Consider the following 22,738-nt stretch of genomic DNA (forward strand, 5'->3'; position numbering starts at 1 on the left):
CTGCTAAAATGCTAACTCTTTGAAAGCTGATTAGATATAGGTAAAACCAAGAGGGTGTAGTCCCTGTGGTGAGATTAGCACTCCTGGGTAAGGGCCAAGAGGGGATGGGGTTAGGGTGAGGGGCAGCCCCCTAAAGGCAGGAATGGACGGGGAGGGGGACATGGGGCCTTCCATCAGGAAATGAATCTGCCCGCACCTGACCTTGGACTTCAGCCTCCAGAACTGTGAGAAATTATTGCAACATATTGCACCACCAAGTCTGTGGCTTTTTTTGTTTTTCAGCCAGAAATATACATGTCCACTGCATGATTTTGAAAGAAGATTTTGCTACCTTTATTCGCATGTGGTTGTTTCTCTCTATCATCTCATACCCTTTTATGCCTTTGAAAGCATTGTTCTAAGAACACATTTACAGATTTCTCCCATAGGGTCTACTGGACAAGAAAGAGCACAAGGGAGACTTTTAAATATATTTTATTTAATTTTCATTTATGTGTGTTGGTGTCGGGATGTCAGATCTTGGAGTTACAAACAGTTGTGAGCTGGCAGGTGGGTGCTGGGAATTGAACCCGGGTCCTTTGGAAGAGCAGGCAGTGCTCTTATCCACTGAGCCATCTCTCCAGCCCTGAGATTTTTTTTTTCCTTCCCTCCCATCTCCCAGGGTTGTTCTTGAAGCTGTAGTTGGCCTATTTGTTTGGGTGGCTTTTTCACTGTAGATCAGAGTCTCTGCTTGTCCCTGTCACCGATCTCTGCCTCAGGTTTCAGGCGCCATCTGACAGGCATGTGCTGTCTGGAGAAGAGAGCGTAGGTGGATGAGAGTCCAGCCAGCCCTCTTCCTGGGAACTTAGCTCCAACCCCTCCAGATCTAAGCCTGGTGTGGTGGCTGAAACCTAGAGAGGCGGAGAAAAAGGGTCCCCTTCCGGTTTGAGCATTGTCTGGTCTAGAGAGTGAGTTCTAGGCCAGTCAGGGCCACATAAAAAGACTGGTGTGTGTGTGTGTGTGTGTGTGTGTGTGTGTGTGTGTGTGTGTGTGTTGTACATATATATGTGCAAAACTTATATTCAAAACAAACAGATTTTTAAAATGCCGCAGGTCTTATCAGCAATAACCTTTGCATAAATCACAATGATTTACCCTTTCCAGGACCCTCCCCCAAGTTGCCATGACTTACCTGCCCCGATGGACTCTGACCTGAAATAAAGCTGCTCTCCTTCAAGCTGCTCTTGTCAGGGAAAGAAGAAATGAGCCCTGTATTCCAGCCTTGCCAACAGCACTCACCAGTGATTCAAATTTGAAACATCTGTCACTGCCTTGATCATCAGTTCCCCCAGCTTTGATGTGGTTAAGCACGATTGATTATAAAGGCTCTGCTTAAGAACACCGGCTGCTCTTCCAAAGGTCCTGATTTCAAGTCCCAGCAACTACATGGTGCCTCACAATCATCTTTAATGAGATTGGGTGCCCTCTTCTGGTGTGCAGGCACACATGCAGACAGAACGCTGTATAAATAATAAATAAATCTTTTTAAAAGGGGGCGGGGGTTATTTCCAAAGCATTTCTCTCTGGCTCTCACTCTCCTTCCCCTTCTCACTCTGAGAGTGGCAAGTTTGAACTGTTTCACTGTAATAACCTGGATGACAGCCCACTTCATAAATGGGGGCCTTGGCTTCTGGAAGAAAGAAATACAAATCTGAAGCACATCACTTAATACTGATCTAAGCTGTGCAGAGCAACACAGCTTGCCCTAGGACAAGGTAGGGCACACTTTTTGCTTGCTTTGACTTGATCTCCAGTCTCTGTTTCAGCACACCACCTCTAGGTGGCAGGAATGCACCACACAGCTCCAGATTTGCCACAGAACCCTAAGACTGGTTTTCTTGTGGTTATTGGTACTGAGGCTGGGAGCGGGGCTCGTCACTTTATCCAGTGGTCAACTGTGTTGGAGAAAGGAGGAAAGGCCACAGGTAGGGGGTACATTGTAGAGAGGGTATAATGGGACAAACTGTATGTTGGGGAAACGTGTAAGTTTTTTATATATGTTCTCTCTCTCTCTCTCTCTCTCTCTCTCTCTCTCACACACACACACACACACACACACACATACACACACACACACACACACACACGTACCATGGATAAAAATGACTAAGAACATCAAAAGCCATTGGGGATGGGGGAGTATGGAGAAAGAACAATGGAAATGGAAGAAAATGAGGTAGATTCTTAGCTGACTTACCTTAGGGATTAACTAAAACTAACAGCAAAATAAAATTGATTTTTTAAAAGGTATAACCTGGCTTTGTTTTGGGGAAGCCATTTTTCTTTCCCCAGAACTAGAAGCCACGTGCAGTGTACATGTGACATTCTGTGAGATGCCACATGCAGTGTACATATGACATGCTGTGTGATGCCACAACAGTGTACATGCTGCATACTGTGTGATGCCACATACAGTGTACATAAGACATGCTGTGTGATGGATGCCACATATAATGTACATGTGACAGGCTGTGAGATGCCACATACAGTGTGTATATAGCATGCTGTGTGATGCCACATACAGTATACATGTTACATGCTGTGTGATGCCACATGCAGTGTACACATAACATGCTGTGTGATGGCATAGCCAAGCGCAGTCACAGTGGCCTTTCTTTCAGGGACATGTAAGACAGCAGGTTCGCTCCTCCTGCAAGCTCTGCTCATGGTTCCCATCCTGCCTCTGTGACTGCACGTGAAACTTATACCCCTGACTCTGGAGACAACTGCATGGAAATTCAAATCTGAATAGGAAAAAAAAGGCAGAATCTCCAAATGGGAAAAAATGATCCACAGTTTACAAATTTTCTCCCTATTAGGCTCCCTAGTCACAGTGGAGAGTACTTGCATTTCTGTGTGATTGGGGACTGCAGGATGAGGATGCTGTCTGGGTTCTTTTCTGCAATAGTTCATCAGAAAGCAAAGGGTTTACAGAAGTATTGCCTTTCAGGAAGGTTAGCCAGTGCTGCGATCCATGTAGATGCTTAGAAGCAAGTGCTTATATAGCTGCTAAACAAAGCTTCTTCAATTCCCTCTTCCCATTTTCCTGCATCATTTATTATTGTTGTTATTATTAACTCCAGTACTGACACCCTCTCTTGGCCTCCATTAGTATATGATCTCCCTTGACATTCCCCCTCTCTCTCTCTCCTTCTCTCTCTCTCTCCATGCATAATTAATACATACATACATACATATATGTATACACACACACATACATACATACAAACAAATAAATTTTTTTAAAGAAAAATTCCAGTTGAGAGGTGGAATGCTTTTATCCCATGTTGCTGTTGGTTGGTTGGTTGGTTGGTTAGTTGGTTTGTTTTGCTATCTAGGTAACACAGGGACAGTCTTCTGTGGATTTTGTATTCCTTATTAGCTCCAACTGTGCTATTAAATGCTTGCTAATTAGATTTGCTGCAAGTCTTGAGAAGTCTGTGAGATGAGATAAGTTTATGCTGGAGAGAGCACTGAACTAAGTTTACAGATCTAAGCCCCTTCCAGGTCCTGCAACCTTGAGATATTACTCTACCAACTGCTTCATCTGCATCCGCATGTGGAGGTCCATGCCTGCAATCCGAAGCGCTGGGAGGGAGAGGTGTGTCTAAGACTGCCTGAACTATGTAGTGGCATCCTCTGTCAAAAGAATAAAAAGTCACTCCATCACTCTAAATCTCAAATACCCTAATGATAAAAAATTACATTGAAATAATATGTCTCCTCTGACTTCATAAGGAAATTTATACAACAGAATACCTACACAGCAACCCTATAGCGTTTTGTTTTGGTACAACAACTTATAATGTACAACTTTGTATAGTGTGTATGAGCAACACAACCCATCCTTAGAACCACCCTACATCCCCATAGTGCAGTGTGAATAGCTTACCATTTTCTAACTGTTCAAATTCTGGCCTCTTGTTTTTAACAATTCCTTCTTTAGCTTGGCTTTATGCTCTTGCATTCATTATATATGGCATAGGGTTTTTTGTTTGTTTGTTTGTTTTTGTCAACTTGACACAAGCTAGAGTTCTTTTCAATTGGGAAAATGCCTCCATCCGACTGGCTTGTGTGCAAGCCTGTGGACCATTTTCTTGATTGATTATGTGGAAGGGCCCAGCCCACTGTGTCCAGTGCCCACCCTGGGCAGGTGGTCCTGGGGTGTATAAGACAGCCAAGCTGAGCAAGCTGTGAGGAACAAGCCTGAAACAGCACTCCTCCACAGCCTCTGCTTCGCTTCCTACCGTGAGTTCTTGCCATGGCTTCCTTCAATTATGAACTGTGCTCTGTAACTGTAAGCTGAAATCAACCCTTTCCTCCCCAAGTTGCTTTCAGTCCTGGTGATTTATCAAAGCAATAAAAATTAAGACATATGTTAAAAAGAAACAAGACCAAACCTTCAGCCGTTTGTTTAAAAACTTTTCTCAGCTAAATTTCTAAGCTTATAACTTACAAGTTTTGTATTCCACAATTAGGACACAATTCAGCCAAGTTTTTGACCAGCTTATAGCAAGGATTGTCTGGCTGATACTGGCTAATACTCATGTCCAGTCAAGGCTTTGCCTGAGGTACCTGCAATGGCCATGTTTCTATTGACATCCTCTTCAATGTCACCTAGGGTTTCTTACCCATATTCTCCAACCCCTTTTAACCCACTACACATATCCAATACCACTCCCATGTTTGGGGGTACTCATTATAAAACTACCCTATTGCCAGTGCCCAAATCTCTATTATCTGACAGGCCCACTGTATTCATCACTTTTCTTATTGCTGTGGCTAACTACCTGACAAAATGCAATGATGGGCTCAGTTAAAAGAATATGTCCATCAATGCAGAGAGGGTGTGGAAGAACCCAAGGCAGAAAGAGTGTGCTACTGCAACTCCTCCACATGTAGGAAGACCATAAAACAGAGCATAAGATAGGCAACACTTAATGTTTTTTATCCAGCCTAGGACCCCAGAATATCCAAGCGTGTGGTGCTGTCCACATCCAGGGTGTATATTCCTTTTCCAGGTAAATCTTTCTGGAAGCATCCTCACAGAGGCTCCCAGAAATGTGTCTTCCAGATGATCCCAAACCCACCCAAATAGACAGCAGAGGTGAAGCAACAGAGCTGCCATAGCAAAGTGTTTCCCCCTGGGAAGCTAGAACAACAGAAATGCAGCTCCTTCAGTTCTGAAGCTGGATGTCCAAGATTAGGCCATTGGCAGCTTGTTTCTCTCTAAGACTTCTCTCTGTGACCCATGTGTGGCACCTTTTCCTCCTGCCCATGTGTGGCCTTTCTTCCATAAACTTCCACGTCTATCTCCAGGTTTTCTCTGGACATAAGGACACTGGTCACATGAAATTAGGACCAACTCTAACTGTCTTGTTTTACCTTCATCTGTTTAATAATTTATCCCATGGCAACATTAGTATACATGAAACAAGCTTGCATGGCCTGGTGTATTCAAGACTCCAGTACCCCGAGTTTGCTTTGTTTAATCCACTAAAGTGACAAATATGCCAAGTATAGATACATATTCAGGAAATAAGGCAAAAGATGATCTCTGGCAAGATAAATATGGAGGATACTAATTGACAGACCAGAATAGTGAAGCGTGCCTGTCTTAGCCTACTGGGATAATTAATAAGAGAACAACTTTACTTCTTACAGTTCTGTAGGCTTGAAAGTCCAAGTTCAAGGTGTTTGGTACCTACTGAGAGCTTTTTTGCTACATTCTTACAGGGGCAGGAATGAAATGGATAAACAGGACATAGTAAGTGGAAGAGTAGAAGGGGAAATCCAGGGTATTCCTTAAGCCTGCCACCTTCCAGGGTCTTGCTATCCTAGGTACCACCCACCCCAGCCTTGCTATTCTGGGGCAATTGCACCCCCCAACTGCCTCACTCCTAAATACCATCACACTGGTGATTAAGTTTTAGTACAGGAATTTTGGAGGTCATATTTAGACCAGGGCAATGCCCAATATTACTTGTATATTATTTGAAAGGTCAAATCGATGTCAATATCACCAGTTTCAGACTTAAATAGTTTTGTTGCATTAAGTCACATGACACAAGACTATACTCTGAGGTATCATATTTGTGGTCCATTGAGTCAATCAACGTGCCATGGTTTCCAAACTTGTAAAAAGTAAAGGAAAACCAATCATGCTTTCATTCTGGCCTTTAAGCAATGGAAATATCTTCAACCAAAATTTGAAGCTAACCCTCCACATTCTGAAAACAACAAGCACTGTGAGGCAGAGTAAGGGGCAGATCAGAAATCATCAAGCCAGCCGAGTCAGCATCAATAGCTCTGCTTGGTGATGCATCATCTGCATGCTGACTTAGAAGCCGCTCGGTCCTAACTAGAGCGTCACTGGCATCATTTTCTACTACATAAAATAAGCCCTAGTCATGACACCAGGTTCCTGCTTTGTAAACTGGGCTTAGGCTCACATCCAAAACGTGCTGTAGGGTTAGGGGCGGTGCCTCAGTGGTAGACTACTCAGTTGGTGAAGTGCTTGCTGTGTACACACGAGTTCAGGTCCTCAGCACTTTGTAAGGAAGTTGAGCCCATTTTTTAAAAAAATACTTTATTTTATTTTATTTTATTTTATTTTAGTGTAAGGGTGTCAGGGTCATTGGAACTGGAATTACAGACAGTTGTGAGCTGCCATGTCATGGCTGAGAATTGAACCCCGGGTCCTTTGGAAGAGCAGACAGTGCTCTTTACCACTGGGCCATCTCTCCAGCCCCATGGACCTACTTGTAATCCCTGAGGTGGATGTGAAGACAGATAGTTTCCTGCAGCTTTCTGGCCAGCCAGTCTAGCCAACCAGTGACTCCAGGTTATATGACAGACCTCCCTTGTCTCTAAAAATATATAGTAGAGAAAGCAACTAAGGAAGATACCAGTCTTAGTCAGTGTTCCCACTGCTGACCAAAGCAACTCTCATAAGGGAAAGCTTTTAAGTAGGGCTGGCTTCTAGTTCAAAAGATCAGTCTGTTGTTCTCATGGTGGGGAGCATGGCAGCACACAGGCAGACACGGCGCTGGAGAAGGAGCTGAGAGTTCTACATCTGGATCAGCAGAGAGACAATGGGAGACTGGGTTTGGTTTTTGAACCTCAAAGCCCACCTCCATTGGCATACTTTCTCCAACAAGGCCACGCCTCTCAATTCCTCCCTGGCAGTGGCAACCCTAATGACCAAGCAGTCAAATATATGAGCCTTTGAGAGGGAGCCATTCTTATTCAAAAAAAAATCACAAAACCTGGCTTTCATGTGCAAACACAAACACACACTAAAGGACTTCAGGCAGAGGGTTTAATCTCCTCCATCTTCCCATCCGTCTCCCTCTCTGCCTCCATCTCTGTTCTTTCTTCTGCTTTCATCATGGAATGACACAAAGTGAGAATCCTCAAATGTGAGCCCCGGGACCTTAAGACTTCTTCCCAGCATGCTGAACAGAAAGAAATAACTTCTGTCTATAAACTTCCCAGTCTTTGTGCTGCTTGACTAACACAAAAGGGCTTAGCATATGGTGGCAGGGGCAGGGTTGGGGGGCAGAGGAGGGGTACAATGAAAACCTGAGATCACTTCTCTGGGGTCTGGGGGATGCAGTCTGCACAGGATAAGTGTTCATAGTTGCTAGGAAGCCCCGGGGTGACAAGGCATGGTCTGATGGTTACAATATTTCTCTCTAAACTTGTCTTTGGTTCTACGATAGTTAATTTAAAACGACACTTTAACACTTGTGCCAAATAATGGAAAAATGAGATTTAAAATGCAAGCAGCTGGCTTTTCAACCTTCCTAGCACATCATGATCAGAAGTGAAGTGCCCTTTGGCAAACATCCTCAGTGCTGGACACGCCTTGGCAGGTCTCCAAAGGCAACCAGCATGGAATCCCGGTGCAGTCAGATGGCGTTCCTGCCGCCGGGGCTGAGCTCTGCCAGTGCTCTGTACTTGTGGGCTGACTGACCTTCTGAGAGGTTTCCGCAGCCCAGTTATTAATCAGAGAGAAAAACATTTCCATGGACCCTCAGCCAGCCTCCTTGCTTCCTCTCTGTGGTTGATTCCCCATACAGGCACTGGAGAGGTCCTTGTAAAGCTCAGGATGGGTTATAACCTCCACATCATCCTCTGCTTGTCTTCTGACCTTCTCACGTTTTCCATGCATGCGGTTTCCTCTTGGCCTTCATGCACTCTTTTTCGCCTGTCTGGAATCCTCTTCTTCCAATAACACTCTCTTTTATTTACTCAAGTCTCTGGTCACATGACACCTAGTTAGTGGAGCTGTCGCTCTCCCAGCATTCTCTCTCCTCCTCCACCCCCATCTCTCTCCTCCCCATCACTTCTTTCTCTTGTTTGAAACAATCTCAAAATTAATAAAATGCTGTGGGGACATGGAGGAAGCATAATAGCCTTCTGCGCCCCCCCCCCTCAACTATTCGGCAGGAAGCTGCCAATATCGTGGCCCCATCACTCTTAAATATTTAATATTGAAAGGTGTACAAACAAGAACATTCTCCGACACAACCAGTATGTATCCATCAGAATGAGAAAATTAACAATTAACACTGACTTATTATTGCCATCTAATTGTTGGGACCCATTCAAGGTTCACTGACTGTCACATTGACGCCTGTGTAGCCAAGACTATTTGTTACTGGCCATGTCTCTTCAGTTCCCTGCTACACCAAACACCTCCTGGGGCTCCTGATGCCTCCTCTCCTGACCTTGCCTGTTATAAAGCACTGTCAGATAGGGCTGGAGAACTGGCTCAGTGGCTAAGAGCACTGGCTACTCTTGCAGAGGACCTGAGTTCAATTCCCAGCATCCACATGGCAGTTCACACCCATTTGTAATGCTAGATCCAGGAGATCCCATGCTTCCTCCCTGCCACCATGGGCTCTGCAACAGGTGATGCACAGATATATGTGCAAGCAAAATAACAAATAGAAGTTAAGAAAGAAAATAATATAGCCAGATAACATCCTAGGATGACCAGCCATTAAATTGGTCTGATGATGCTGAATTCAGCATGTACAACTTAGATGACTGCCATGGATGCCATGCAGCTCCTGGGACCACCCAAGTCACAGGCAAGAGTCACTGCAAATGAAAATGTGCATTTTCATATAGATGCCTTGTTTTTACAGATGACTGAGAATTTCAAGATTGTGGCAGCAGAGCACGAAGCCTTCAAAGCCTGGGGCCCTGAGGGTATGTAACTGTCGCTGGCCTGTGAAGCTGGCCATCTGTGATCTCTCTGCACCTCAGCAGATGGAAAGCAATTCCATTTGGGACATTACCGATGATGTCAGGGGTAATAACTCCATTAAGGTGGACGTATTAGTTACACTTCCCATCGCTGTGATCAAATACCTGGTAGCAGAAGGGAGGAAGGATTCATTACAGCTTACACTTCAGGACAAGGAAGGCACAGCAGCAGGGGAACATGAGGCAGCTGGACACATTGCATGTAGTCAGGAAGGAGGAAAAGGACAAGAAGTGGGGCTTAACTATAAAACCTCAAGGTCTGTCCCCAGTGACCCACTTCCTCCAGCAAAGCTCTACCTCCAGAAGATTCTACAGCTTTCCACAACAGTGCCACCTGCTGGGGATCAAGTGTTTGGACAGCATGAGCCTGTCAGGGACATTTGACACTTCAGCCACAGCAGTGATCTTCCAGGCTAGTCTGCTCTTGTCTGCCTCCCTGGGTATATTAGTATTTGAAGGAAGTCTTTATAGTTGCCTGCTTGTTACCAATATGATTTATAGTTCTGGTTTATAACCAATGTTTTATGCCTTGTGGTGTGTGTGTGTGTGTGTGTGTGTGTGTGTGTGTGTGTGTGTGTGCCCCACTTGGCCTTTTGGGTGTGCAATTCTGTGAGATTAGCGGCCCTAATGGGGAAGACACAGGATGCCTTCAGCTCACTCAGGAGTCTCTGGTGTTGTCCCATTCATTGTCAGCAAATCCTTTTTCCTCTTCCTCCTTCTCCCCCTCTCCTCTGCACCCAACAGCCAATGAAATCTGTCCCTGTGGTTTTTTGTCCCCTCCCAGACATCATACTCATGCAGCTGGCTGTTTGAGACCTGCTTATATTTCTCAGCATAATGGCTTTGTGAGCCATTCGTGTTGTTTGCTGAATAGCTTTCCGTTGCATGACTGGATACAATTTATTTCTCCAGTCACCCATTCATCATATTCAATTTTCTTTATTCAGACTAATGAGCCTTTCCATCTTCAGGCAAGACCCTGACTGCCAGCGAACAAGGGAGCTATGAATCCCCATTTCTGACAAGCTCCCCGCCAACGCCAATGCAACTGGTCTGGGGACCACACTTGGAGGTACACGGCTACGGATAGATGGAGAGGGAAGGTGGTGACTGGAAGGAGCGGCTGACGCAGGGTATTGTTGTCACAGGAGAGCACTGGCACAGTGCAGGTGAGAAATAATGAGAGTCTAAACCAAGCCATGGGCCAGACACAGGAAACAGAATATGGGGACAGGAAAGAACGGGGACCAATGGCCTTGAGGGGAGAGAACACAGCTCCCAAAGGGTGAGAGGAGGCAGCATTTTCCTTCTAGCAAAGTCACTGTAGTGGGGCTGGGGAGACTAGTGAAGAGTTGGTTCTGCGTGTGCGTGTGTGCGTGTGTGTGCGCGCGCGTGTGTGTGTGCGTGCGTGTGTGTGTGCGCGTGTGTACGTGAGTGTGTGCGTGTGCGTGCGTGTGTGTGTGTGTGTGTGTGTGTGTGTGTGTGTGTGTGTATCTGTCTGTCTGTCTTTGTGAAGGGAGACAGAACTGAGCTAGAGTCTATGGTAGGTGTGGACTGAATTTACCATGAGACCAGAATGGCTAGACGTAAGGAGACACATTCCTCCAGGGCTGATGGCTCTGTCTGTCTCCTCTCTAGTGTCAGTGAGGAGGCCTCCCATCAGTGCCTCAGGCCTCCTCTTTATTTCTTATGTTTGAGAGCAGCTGGGCTCAGAGCCATATAGTGTCTCTTGGTTTCTAACTGCTCAGGAGCAAAAGGATGTGACTGTAACATGGGGGCAAACGGTTGTTCAGGTAGAAGGATCCTACTATGGCTGCCCAGCTGGCTGGGTCCCAGCACTCACACTCGTTCCCGGACTTTTTGGCGCACACAACTTAAATTCGTATTTCAGATATATTACCGCTCATCAAGGAGGTGAAATGAAATGATTACAGAAATGTGCACTAACAATATTTTACTTCTAAAATAAAGATTCCAATTCAAAGGATACCACACGCATGCATGCATATGCACATGGGAGAAAACTCCTGTACAATCCAGCAACAAGAGTCCGAGGCTCAGCTTGTCTTATCATGAGAACGGCACAGGTCTTCAGGGAATGGCTTGTGCTGGTCATTGGCCACCATTGTACAACACTGCATTTCAAGAGCAGTCGCGACAAAGGGAAAAATTCTAATTCTCTTCAAGATAACAACAAGACCCATTAAAAGGAAATGCTCACTCCCTCTTGTCACCTTCCAGAGCCCACAGACAGGTCACACCATGAAAACAGCATCGTGGAAAGGAGTGGACAAGAGGCAGAAGTTGTTTGGCATCTGTGACTCAAATGCCAGAGTGTGGCAGCCCCACTGCTAATTGCTAGAATAAAAAAAATAATAATAAATAAGTCAAAGAATCAAAGAAATAAAAGAAAAATCATGACTGTCTCACGATATAGACAGAGAGCTGGTGAGACAAATGCCTGAAGTCTAGCTCGTTGCCAGCTGCTTAGCAGGTTGGCGCCTCAAAGGACACCATGTTCAGGAACCTAGCAGTGTTGGGGTGCTTGCTTGGTTGCTTGGGGTTTTGAGACAAGGTTTCTCTGTGTAGCCTGAGCTGTCCTGGACTTGCTCTGTAGACCAGGCTGGCCTCGAACTCAAGAGATCTGCCTGCCTCTGCCTCCTGAGTGCTGAATTAGCATGTTATAGCCATTAAGTCCAATTTGTGCTACTTATATATTCTTGAATGAGAGCACCACATTGGCAGGGTGGGGAAGAAGGGTGGGATCTGGGAGAAGGCTTAAGATGATCAAAACATGGGTTATACAATCTTCAAACTACTTATAAAGTTTGTGTAAGTTTAAGTTTTACAGAAAATGTTTTTTTTTAAATATACAATTATTCTGTTCATGCTTCCTCTTACTCCAACTCCTCCCAGGTCCTTCCCACCTCCCCACCCAACTCACCTAAGTCCAAGTTTTAATTAACATTGTTGTGGGTTGTTCTTCTAATGTACAGGAGGCATGATCAAAGTGGGAGGCCCTAGTGTGAAAGCTGGAGCTGTGCCCTTAGAAGAAGGTAGGAGATCCCACAGCAGAAAGGATAAGTAGGCACTGACACTATGCAAAGTGCATGTGAGAAAACAAGAGCATCATTGGCGAGAGCGATGGATGGGCCTCCACATGTCCTCACTCACTCGGCATGCATGGATTGAGCACCTGCTGATGTGATATGAGCGCAGACTTGCACATACAAAGAAGTGGGGTTTTTTTTCCCACCAAGGTGGAGGGTGTGTTGGGGCCATCTGTAGCAGCTCATGAAGGCTGATTATGACATTTTCAGAATTTTGTACTAAATATGGCCATTATTACATTTTAAAATTAAGTTATATTAAAATTATTAAAGTACCAAAATCATTAAACCATTTAAAACTATCGAATTATTACTACAAATAGGGGTAAGGTGTCATCAAAATCTCTCTTTTTATATACTTTCTGGCATCTCAATGCTCTTTATATGCTTGAGGCCAGTTGCTCCTGTTGTACTTGCATTGTGGAAACAGCACATAGCAGCATGCTGTTGTGTCACTTCCTGTCTTGTGTTCATTGATGGCCTAGGGGTAGCATGAAGTCAGTCCTTGCAGGAAAATGTATACCCAGAGGTTGGCAAATATGGACCCACTTTTTGTTGTTGTTCTCTCGACTTAACATGATGGAGACAATATTGACAAGGCTGATTAAACGTAACAGTATGCCAGAAAATTTCAAAGCATATCATAAAACCTGAAAGTATTTCTGTGCCTGCCAAGTTATGAACTGTACCAAATACTGAGGAGTAGTCTCTCAGGACTATTGGGGTAGCAAAACTCATTGTGTAGAGAAATGAATGAAATAGCCACGTTTTCCCATTTAGTTCAGCCAAAATGAAAATATCCACAAATGCTGTGTTGGAAGCCCATGGATTTGTTAATACCTTGAGCAAAGTCTACTGAGTTGGAAAGAACCAAGCGTTTGCATACAGTCTGGTTTTGTCAAGTCAGTTCAGCAGAAATCAGCAAACCCATGCTCTGAGCATCACTTGGTTCTGTGGCATTTGCAATAAAGAATGCTGCACCGTGCTCTTTGTAGTTATTTGTAAAGCTGCACATTGTTAATGTAGCTTAGACTGACAACAGATTTATGTGCGTGCACACACATGTGCGTGTTTCTACTGGACAGCCGGCTGTTGAACATTCGTTTATCAGTGTCCTGCTTTCCACGGGTTCCAGCGAAAGCAAAGTGAGCCAACCATGCCAACTGAACCTCCAGTTCAGCCACTGAAATAAAAGTGATGCGTCCTGAAAATATAATCTATAAGTTTTCATAACGGCAACCATAGTCAGAACTGGCTATCATGGTCCAGGGAGGGGTGGCTTACGCTAGTCATTGGGACGCCTTCCAACTTAGTTAGGGTTACGGGGAAATGCTCCTTTGTCCCCGGAAAGGCCTCTTCCGCCCCTATCAGCCCTCGTCCTGGGGTGTACTCTTTCCACTGCCAAAGTCTCACCTTCTGAAACATCTAGTGCAACACTTGTGCTCAAGCACCAGACTCCTTCCAGAGGCTCATGTGTTGGGTGCTTGGGCTCAGCTGACAACGGGCTGTTCTGGAAGGTTGGGATCTGTAGATGGAGGAGCCTCCCTGCAGAAAGCCAGTCACTATAATGGACCTTGATGTTTTCTCATCTGGCGCTACTTCCTGTCCACTCTCTGCTTCCGGAGTGCAGACGCAAGGTGATGAGCTGCCTCGTGCTCCTGCGGCCATGCTTTCCTCACCACCACAGACCGTTATTGCCTCAGCCGACGAGCCCAAATGAGCCCTGTCTCCCTGAAGTTGCTTCTTGTCAGACATTCGCTCACAGAACAAGATAACGCATACATGTGTTGTGTTAGTGTTGTTGCCATCAGAAGTAGCTGAGCTACCAGAGGAATGCTGAGAAGAACCAAAGGGATGTGTTCTCTGTCTGGTGGTATCGGTCAGCGTGGGAACCTGAGTTCACTCACACAAGTTGTCATGCTAGCTCACCAGCTAGCTCCATTGTCATACCAAGTACGATCCTTAGTCTTGACTGTCATCATGAGTAGATAAAGACAGCCCAAGGCATTAGTGCAGCACACCTTTGTGGGGCATCCAGGAAGGTACCATCCCTTTGAACTGAACACAAAGGGAAACAAGAAATGGCCAGCTGAGCACCAGATGCCCTCTTCTTCTGCTTCCTGACTCCCTGGGTTGTGAACAGGCATCCCCTGCTACCATGCCTTGTACACCAGGATGGAAGCACCCCTGCCTTGTGAGCTGGGGCCATGCCATCTCCACCTCAGGGGAAGCACCCCTGCGCTGTGAGCTGGGGCCATGCCGTCTCCACCTCAAGGGAAGCACCCCTGCGCTGTGAGCTGGGGCCATGCCGTCTCCACCTCAAGGGAAGCACCCCTGCGCTGTGAGCTGGGGCCATGCCATCTCCACCTCAAGGGAAGCACCCCTGCGCTGTGAGCTGGGGCCATGCTGTCTCCACCTCAGGGGAAGCACCCCTGCGCTGTGAGCTGGGGCCATGCTGTCTCCACCTCAAGGGAAGCACCCCTGCGCTGTGAGCTGGGGCCATGCTGTCTCCACCTCAGGGGAAGCACCCCTGCACTGTGAGCTGGGGCCATGCCATCTCCACCTCAAGGGAAGCACCCCTGCGCTGTGAGGTGAAACAAAGCTTTCCCCAGTCAGGCCACTTCTTGGTCACAGCAATGAGGACAGTCATAAATCAGCCAAGTGAGGATCGCTGAGCTGCTACAAGGAGGCAAGGTGCACACTATAGAACGTGATTTACTCACTGTTCTCGGTGTGGAGAGCAGGCCAGAACAGGCTATGTGGTCAGTGTATGCTCAACACATCGCATGATAATATATACAGTTTTTGCCTTTCACAGATGCAGTGAAGTCTAAATCTTTTGTATGTTTGTGTTGTTTTTCAGACAAGGTTTTTAAACCTAACACTTTATTAATTATATTCGCTAAAGAACAAATTGCCTGGGACTCGTCTTCTCACCCGTCTTTCAGTTTTCTCTTTCTAACCAGCAGCATCTCTGCAGACATGAGATGTCTACACTCCCACGGCAGCACGAGCAGGCCCTGGTCGTGACACCCTGTACTATTTCAGAAGAGCTGGCTCATTCAACTAAGCGGCAGGACCTCTGATGTGTGTGTCTTAGCATCCTCACCTTGAAACCCAGTGGCTGGTGGCTGAGACAGGATGTATGCTCAGAGAACATGTGATCACTTAATTCATTTTCAACTATGTGTGCCAGGCCAGTGGGATCAGGCCAGCTGGGCCACCATTGTTGAAGTTCAGAGGTGAACAGAGAATCTGGATGTGTTTCTGGTAGGCAAATGAACTTGCTCTGGGGTGCAGCTTTGGGCCAGTTTGAGCCAGGACCAAAGGGGGAGGAGAGAGAGAGAGAGAGGAGAGAGAGAGCAGGAGAGAGAGAGAGAGAGAGAGAGAGAGAGAGAGAGAGAGAGAGAAGAAGAGAGAGAGAAGGAGAGAGAAAGAGAAAAGGAGAGAGAGAAGGAGAGAGAGAGAAGGGGAGAGAGAAAGAGAGAGAGAAGAAGAGAGAAAGGAGAGAGAGAGAAGGAGAGAGAGAGAGAGAGAGAGAGAGAGAGAGAGAGAGAGAGAGAGGAAGAAGGGGGAGAAAGGGAGAAGGAGAGGAAGGGAAAAGAGCGGAGAAGAGAAGGGGGGAAAAGGAAGCCTTGTGAGCTTATCTAGGAAACTTAACTGCTGTTTTCAACAGTTTCTTCAAGTAAGTTCTTAAAACAACTCAGGAGGACAATGCTGCCTGTTCTGTGTTAAAACAAAACAGAGATGGACCTTTAATCCTAGCATTTGGGAAGTTGAATCAGAAATATTACTGCATGCCCTAGGCCAGCCTGGGCTACATAGTGAGTTCAGGGTCAGCCTGGCTACATAGCAAAATCCTAGGGGAAGGAAGAAAGGAAGGAAGCCCATCCAATTAGTTAGGCCCAAATACGTCGCCTATGCCATCATGAATATTGGTCAGCGTTCACTGATTCAAAGCCTGCCCTACTTTTACTTCCCAATGGGCTGAAGTCTTTGTTGAATTGATACAGTGTTTTTTTTTTTAAATCAATTTGAGTCCAATGAAATAAGGCTCAAGTTGCTAACCACATGCCTGTTAACAAGCACACTTCTCGGCCTGTCTGTGTCGCCAGGTGGGAGGGCCACACAGGAGTGTTCTAAGCAGCCTGGCCCAGAGGCCACGCGCTGTCTTCTCCAGGCACAGTGCTGCCCTGTTTCTCCCCTACTTTTTGCTGGCAGCTCCCCGTGCTCTCTCCCACTGAAGTGCCCCCTATCAGTCGAAGACATTCTTGGCAGGGCCTCCAACCAGAGGAAAGGTTGGCCTTTGTGAAATATCTATATTAGCTTTCCAGAGCAACAGAGATGTCTGCCCGATGGAGAGACCACAGAGAGAGTGCCAGTAATTAATCTTCGCGGAGCTCCGGATTCTTGGCAAGCTTCGAGAGCTGGCATTCAGCTTGCGTGTTGACGCGGCTCTGTGATTCCTCCACACACTGGATAAAAGGTTGATGATCCTAAGGTGAGAGCAATTAGCATGGTCTACAGCTTGGATCGGCAGGATCCTGAGCACAAGGCTTCGAAGTCCCCAGGCTCCCCAGAGCAGGTGCTGAACAGCAGGAAGGAGGGTACCTGAGCAGACGTGGGGATGTCGCTCTAATTGGATGGCAGAGCTGTCCCCCAGCTGACTGTGTAGGTAAAGAGCTGCAGTTTTGCTTTACCACAATAAAGTCCCTTTACTTCTGTCATTTGTGTGTGTGTGTGTGTGTGTGTGTGTGTGTGTGTGTGTGTGTGTGTGTGTGTGTAGTCTTGTGTGAGGAAGGCAGCTAGCCATCAGAGTTCACATCTACATCCTTAACTCTGTTCCCCACCCCAGACCCAGGAAACAAAACCGGCAGGAGACGGACATCCGATCTGTACAGAGGATCATCTCTTAAGGCCTACATGCAAGGGAAGTACCTCACAGTAGAGAGGGCAGGCCGAGATCCCTCGGAGAATAGGGGAGCCGGGAACCCTGATCCAGAACAGGCGCACCGTTGGATGTGAGTCAAAGGTGGAGCCTGGGTTCCCAGGCCATCGCTTTCCAATACTTCATACTGAGAAGCAGCTTAGAGTGATGTGTTTCTTTCACCTTTGCTTCAAAGAATCGTCCCCTTCCTGATAGCAGCACACAGACTAGGATGGCATGTCACTGTCACACCTCTGCATTTGAAGGCTCCCAGGAGAACCAACTCAAGCCCTGCCTTTGAGTCCCTTCCTTTTTCTCTATCCCACAAGTCTCATGGTCCATATCTGAGCTCCGCTGCTTGTCCTGCACTATTGGGATGCAGCCCAGCACTCTCCGCATCCTTTCTCCACACACCCCACATCCAGATACAATGACAACAAGAAGGACCAGGGGAAACAGAGGCCTCTCTCTCCTGTCAAACACGTGCTGGTACTTAAAAAGAAACACTGAAATTAATATAAACACAATAAGACAGAGCTGGCCCCTCCCTCCTTCCTCCTGCTTCCCCGGGCTATTTGGTGTGTCATGGAACCTGGGGGTGGGGTGTGCAGGGAGGGGCTCTTCTTTCACACATCACCCTAGACATCAAATAGCACTCTATGGACTTTAGAGAGCTTATGTCACCTCCTGACCTAATCAATCCTCTTTGGTGGATTCAGGCTCTCAGGCGAGGGGCAGAAGGTGACATGTACACTGTCCATGTTATTTTTTTTTCCTCATTATCCTAAGACTGGTAGAGAAGCCCTTCCTTCTTCACCCAGTTCAAAATAAACATATGAGCAAAAACAACTGTGCCTATTGGCCCATGCAAATTAATGACAGGCGTGAGCAGGCATTGGGCCACAAGAACATCACATCCACTGGGTGAATGGGGGGAGGGGCAGCTGAAACACAGCCCTCTGTTTATTCCTCTGCCACTGAGAGAACCACTGATGCAACACTTGTCATGTTTAAGGCGATTATCCACCTCAGCACATCTCTACTCAAGCTCCTTGAGAGTGGGAGCCATAAAGGATCCAATATGTGTTCACACCTTGAGAGTGGAGGCCATAAAGGATCCACCTCTGTGTTCACACTTTGAGAGTGGGGGCCATAAAGGATCCACCTCTGTGTTCACACTTTGAGAGTGGGGGCCATAAAGGATCCACCTCTGTGTTCACACTTTGAGAGTGGGGGCCATAAAGGATCCAACTATGTGTTCACACCTTGAGAGTGGGGACCATAAAGGATCCACCTGTGTGTTCACACCTTGATTCTACATTCAGTGGATAACCTTATTACAATTTAATTTGCCTTTCTGAGGATGGATCAAGTAAGAATTCTCCACTCTCTCTTGTCCAAGTATTGTGTGTGTGTGTGTGTGTGTGTGTGTGTGTGTGTGTGTGTGTGTTTGCCTTGGAGAAGGGTGAACAAATATCTTAGTTCCTTTCCTTCCCCCATGTTAACTGCCACCCACTGGCCCACAAGCCTAAACTAGTGCTCAGGACCCGGGTGTAGTGACCATCCCTATAGTCCCAGCACTATGAAGGCCAGGACAGGTGGAACACCACAAGTTCAAGGCCACCCATGACTATATAGTTCAAATGAAATAAACAAACTCATGAAAATAGTATACAACAGTGTACAGAAAAGCCTGGAACATAAAGTATTAGGGTGGCGTGGGATGAAACAGAATGACCATAAAACTTTCTATTTGCCCAACAGGGCTCAATACCTGCAGTTTTCGATTGCTAGTCCTCCTTATAGAAGCCAGTGGTTATGTGGGCTTCTGCTTAAGACCTTGAACACTGGGAATGAGATATACAGAGAGCATCATGCCAGGCCAGCTACAGCACACTAGGCCAACCACAGCACACGACTTTCTGAGGTTAGTTATTTGCACATGGCAATTTGAAGACTAAACCATCTATCTGCCCTTGGAGAGATGGGAAAGTATGGCATTTTCCTCCATATTTTCTTACACCTGACTGACTACCAACCTGACCCTCATTTGGTTTTCTAGTTTGGTAATAGATTCAGCAAAGACGACGCCAACTACTATTGTCTTTATCAGGAGAGGACCTTCTATGATCATCTGGAACCATGGGGCCCTGTGTGCAGAAGGTTCTCATCAATCAGCCCAGTACTGCTCTGAACCCCAGGCAGGGACCTGTTCACAGCTGGGCTACCTCTGGACCTCCAGGAGCTTGTTATAAAATAGGGGTCCCTGGGCTATCCCCCCAGGATTCTGATTCAGGACCTCTGGGAAGAGTCTCCGGAGGATAAGATTCTCAAAGCATCCAAGTCTGTGGTGTATTCTCTACTTTCTCATTTATATGAGTGAATCTCTAACCGGACATGGTTTAACCTAGGAAAGACTTTATCTTGGCTCATGGTTTGAATGCATACAGTCCATCATGATGGAACGGCAGAATAATGACAGGATCATGAAGTGTCTGCTCATATTGGGTCCACAGTCAGGAAGCACGGGGACAGGAATGTTGATGCTCAGCTTGCTTTCCAGCTTTTGCTTAGCCTGGGACCTTGGCCCATGGGGTGGCAATATTGACATTCCAGGTGGTCTTTCCCTCTCAGTCACACTTCTATGGAAACATCCTTACGGATACACCAATAGTTTATTTCCTGGGTGATTCTAAGTCCAGCCTAGTTGACAATGAAGATGAGCTATCATAGGGATCATTGTAATTGATAGTTTGTGGTGACCCCCATTTCCTGACAGCAAGATGTGAATAGAGAGAGATGGAGAGAGGAGAGAAAGAGAGAAAGAGAGAGAGAGAGAGAGAGAGAGAGAGAGAGAGAGAGAGAGAGAGAAAGAGAGAGAGAGAGTTCTGGTAGTGTTCAAAACTACTTCAAATGAGTCTGGAATTCTTGATTCTTGTCAGGCCAAAATTCCTGCCCTGTATCTTCCATCCCAATTAGTATATTCTTTGGATGAAAACTGAATAGATACAGTCTTCCTTCCATAGACAGACCCTCAAATACTGATGATAAGTATGGATGCCTGGTGTGGTCCCACCGCAATTATAAATTGCAAATGTCTACAGCCTCTTCTACAAGCGATAGTCACGAAGTCCAATTATTCTAGACCATTAACCCCTAAAAGGCTAGACTACTTTCTAATCTCATGGACAGTACCCAAGTTTTAGTTAGGTTTGGTATTCAAGCGTCATTCAAATAGCATTCGCACATCACCGACTGTGTGCTTCTCAGTCTTCTGCTCCCCCTCAGCACTGCAGGGAACAGACATCCAGGGTCTAGAGAAGCTGACCTTCGGTGTTAGTGTTCCAGCATGGTGACAAAGCACCCTGAGACCATCAACTCCAGGGAAGGAAGGTGTATTTTGACTCATAGTTTCAGACATTTCAAAAGTCCATGTTTAATTGGCTCCATTGCTTTGGGGCCTGTGGCAAAAGGTGTGGAGTGTGAGCTGCTCACCCCATGACAGCTGGGAATCAGAGAGGAGGAAAGGGGACAGAGTGCCAATATGTTATCAGCAGTACAGCATTGATAGCTTGACTCCCTCCCTTCCTAGGGTCTAGGGTCCTAAGAGACCCAATATCTCCTATTAGCACTGTAGGCTGGTGAGGAAGCCTTGGACACATGAGCCTTTAGAGGACATCCATGATTCAAACTATAGCACCTTGTAGTCAGGATTACAGATAAGGGCAACCGCAGCCAGAACGGGTGAGTGTTAGAGAGGAACGGGGCAGGGTGAGGAGGTAAGGAATAACGAGAAGCCATCTTGCTTGACATGTGGGTGTGTGTCCTGTAATCTCGGCACTCAGGAGACAGAGGCAGGAGGACAGCCATGACTTCAAGGTGATCTTGGTCTACATAGTGTATCCCAGGCTATCTACTACTATATATGTGAGACCCTGTTCCAAAAACAAAACAAAAACAAAAAGAACTTTTAAAAAAGTTTGTGGACTAGTGAGATGTGTCAACAGATAAAAGCACTTGCTTGCTGCCAAACCTGGTGACCTGGGCTTGATTTCCAGGATTCACAGAGTGGAAGGGGGAAAATAACTAATTTGTTCTGTGACCTCCCTACCTGCAACATGGCATGTGCATACCAAACACACATGGATACCAAATAAATAAATATAATCAAAAGGAGGGTAAAGCAAACATGTCTTCAAAACAGAGCACTATGGAATAAAGTTTTCTAGTATAATGTCTACCTAGGCTAATAGACCTAGGCCAGCATTACCCAGAGATTACTTATGAATGTGGGTCATTATTTTGTTCTTTAGGAAAGCGCTATTGGGGGAAATATCTGTGTTCTGACCACTAGAGGGCAGCTGAGAGCAAGATACTGTTCAGAGATGCAAAGTTTAAGCATAGCCATCTCAGGGGAGCAATGGTGAAAACAGCCGGGTCATTGTCAGGTGAGTGAGCCACTGGCTCCTCCACACACGGCTAAGTAGCCTTTTATTACCAAGGTCACATTATGCCACAAGAGCCCTGGAAGAGTACAACCTGAGAAAAGGATCCAGTGTTGAGCCTTAGGGATCAAGTTTAATAGAGGAAAAGGATTGAAACAAACCCGAAACAGTTGTATCAGGACTTATCTATGAGGTTGAATAAAATTATTCCCCTACAGAAATTGGCATTAAGTTGCTTCTTGTAGCCTGAAGAGGGTTAGTTTTGAGTGTTTGCCTGCCTGACCCATCTTGCTGAACCTCCTGGCAATTTGACACAGGAAGTCTTCAGTTGTTTTTGGTGTGCTGTGGGTTCTATCACAGCAGTGGTTGAAAAAGCTAATTTTTCAAGGATAGGGAAAAGTGTGTGTGTGTGTGTGTGTGTGTGTGTGTGTGTGTGTGTGTGTGTTGTGTACCACCCCCAATCTCCAACACTGAGCCTCTGCTAGTCATTTTTTATTACTGTAATACACACCCTAGGATGATGGTTCTTAACCTTCCACATGCTGTGACCCTTTATTACAGTTCCTGATGCCGTAGTGACATGATGCCATAAAATTATTTTTGTGGCTACTTCATAACAGCCATTTTGCTACTGTTACAAATCGAATGTAAACATCTGTGCTTATCAACCCGTCTTAGGTGACCCCTGTGGAAGGGTCATTTGACCCCCAAAGGTGTCCTGACTCACAGGTTGAGAACCACTGCCTTAGGAAAAGCAGTTTAAACAGAGGGATGGTTCGCTTTGGACCAGTAGTTCCAAGGCTAATCTACAGTGAAGGGCAGCCCTGCTGTCCTTTGGGTTAGCAATGAAACGGGATAATGGGATGCATAGGGAACACACACTGGGAACAAAAGAGATGGGCAGAGAAAGTCAGAACACAGATACCTGCGTCCAGGGG

At 46.1% G+C, this 22,738-nt stretch overlaps 1 long non-coding RNA gene across 2 annotated transcripts in view; it reads right to left on the minus strand.

Moving 5' to 3' along the window:
* Window positions 1-502: 502 nt before the first annotated feature.
* LOC311604645 overlaps window positions 503-22,738 on the minus strand; it is a 56,070-nt gene continuing 33,834 nt past the window's right edge. For both annotated transcript variants that reach the window (XR_014781600.1, XR_014781601.1), the window contains exons 2-3: window positions 1,279-1,499; window positions 503-790 (exon numbers count right to left, since the gene is read on the minus strand). This is a non-coding gene — a long non-coding RNA (uncharacterized lncRNA). The remainder of the gene's footprint in view (window positions 791-1,278; window positions 1,500-22,738) is intronic.

This window comes from Acomys minous (genome assembly GCF_964271855.1).
Source record: "Acomys minous genome assembly, chromosome: 9".
NCBI classification, from domain to species: Eukaryota; Metazoa; Chordata; class Mammalia; order Rodentia; family Muridae; genus Acomys; species Acomys minous.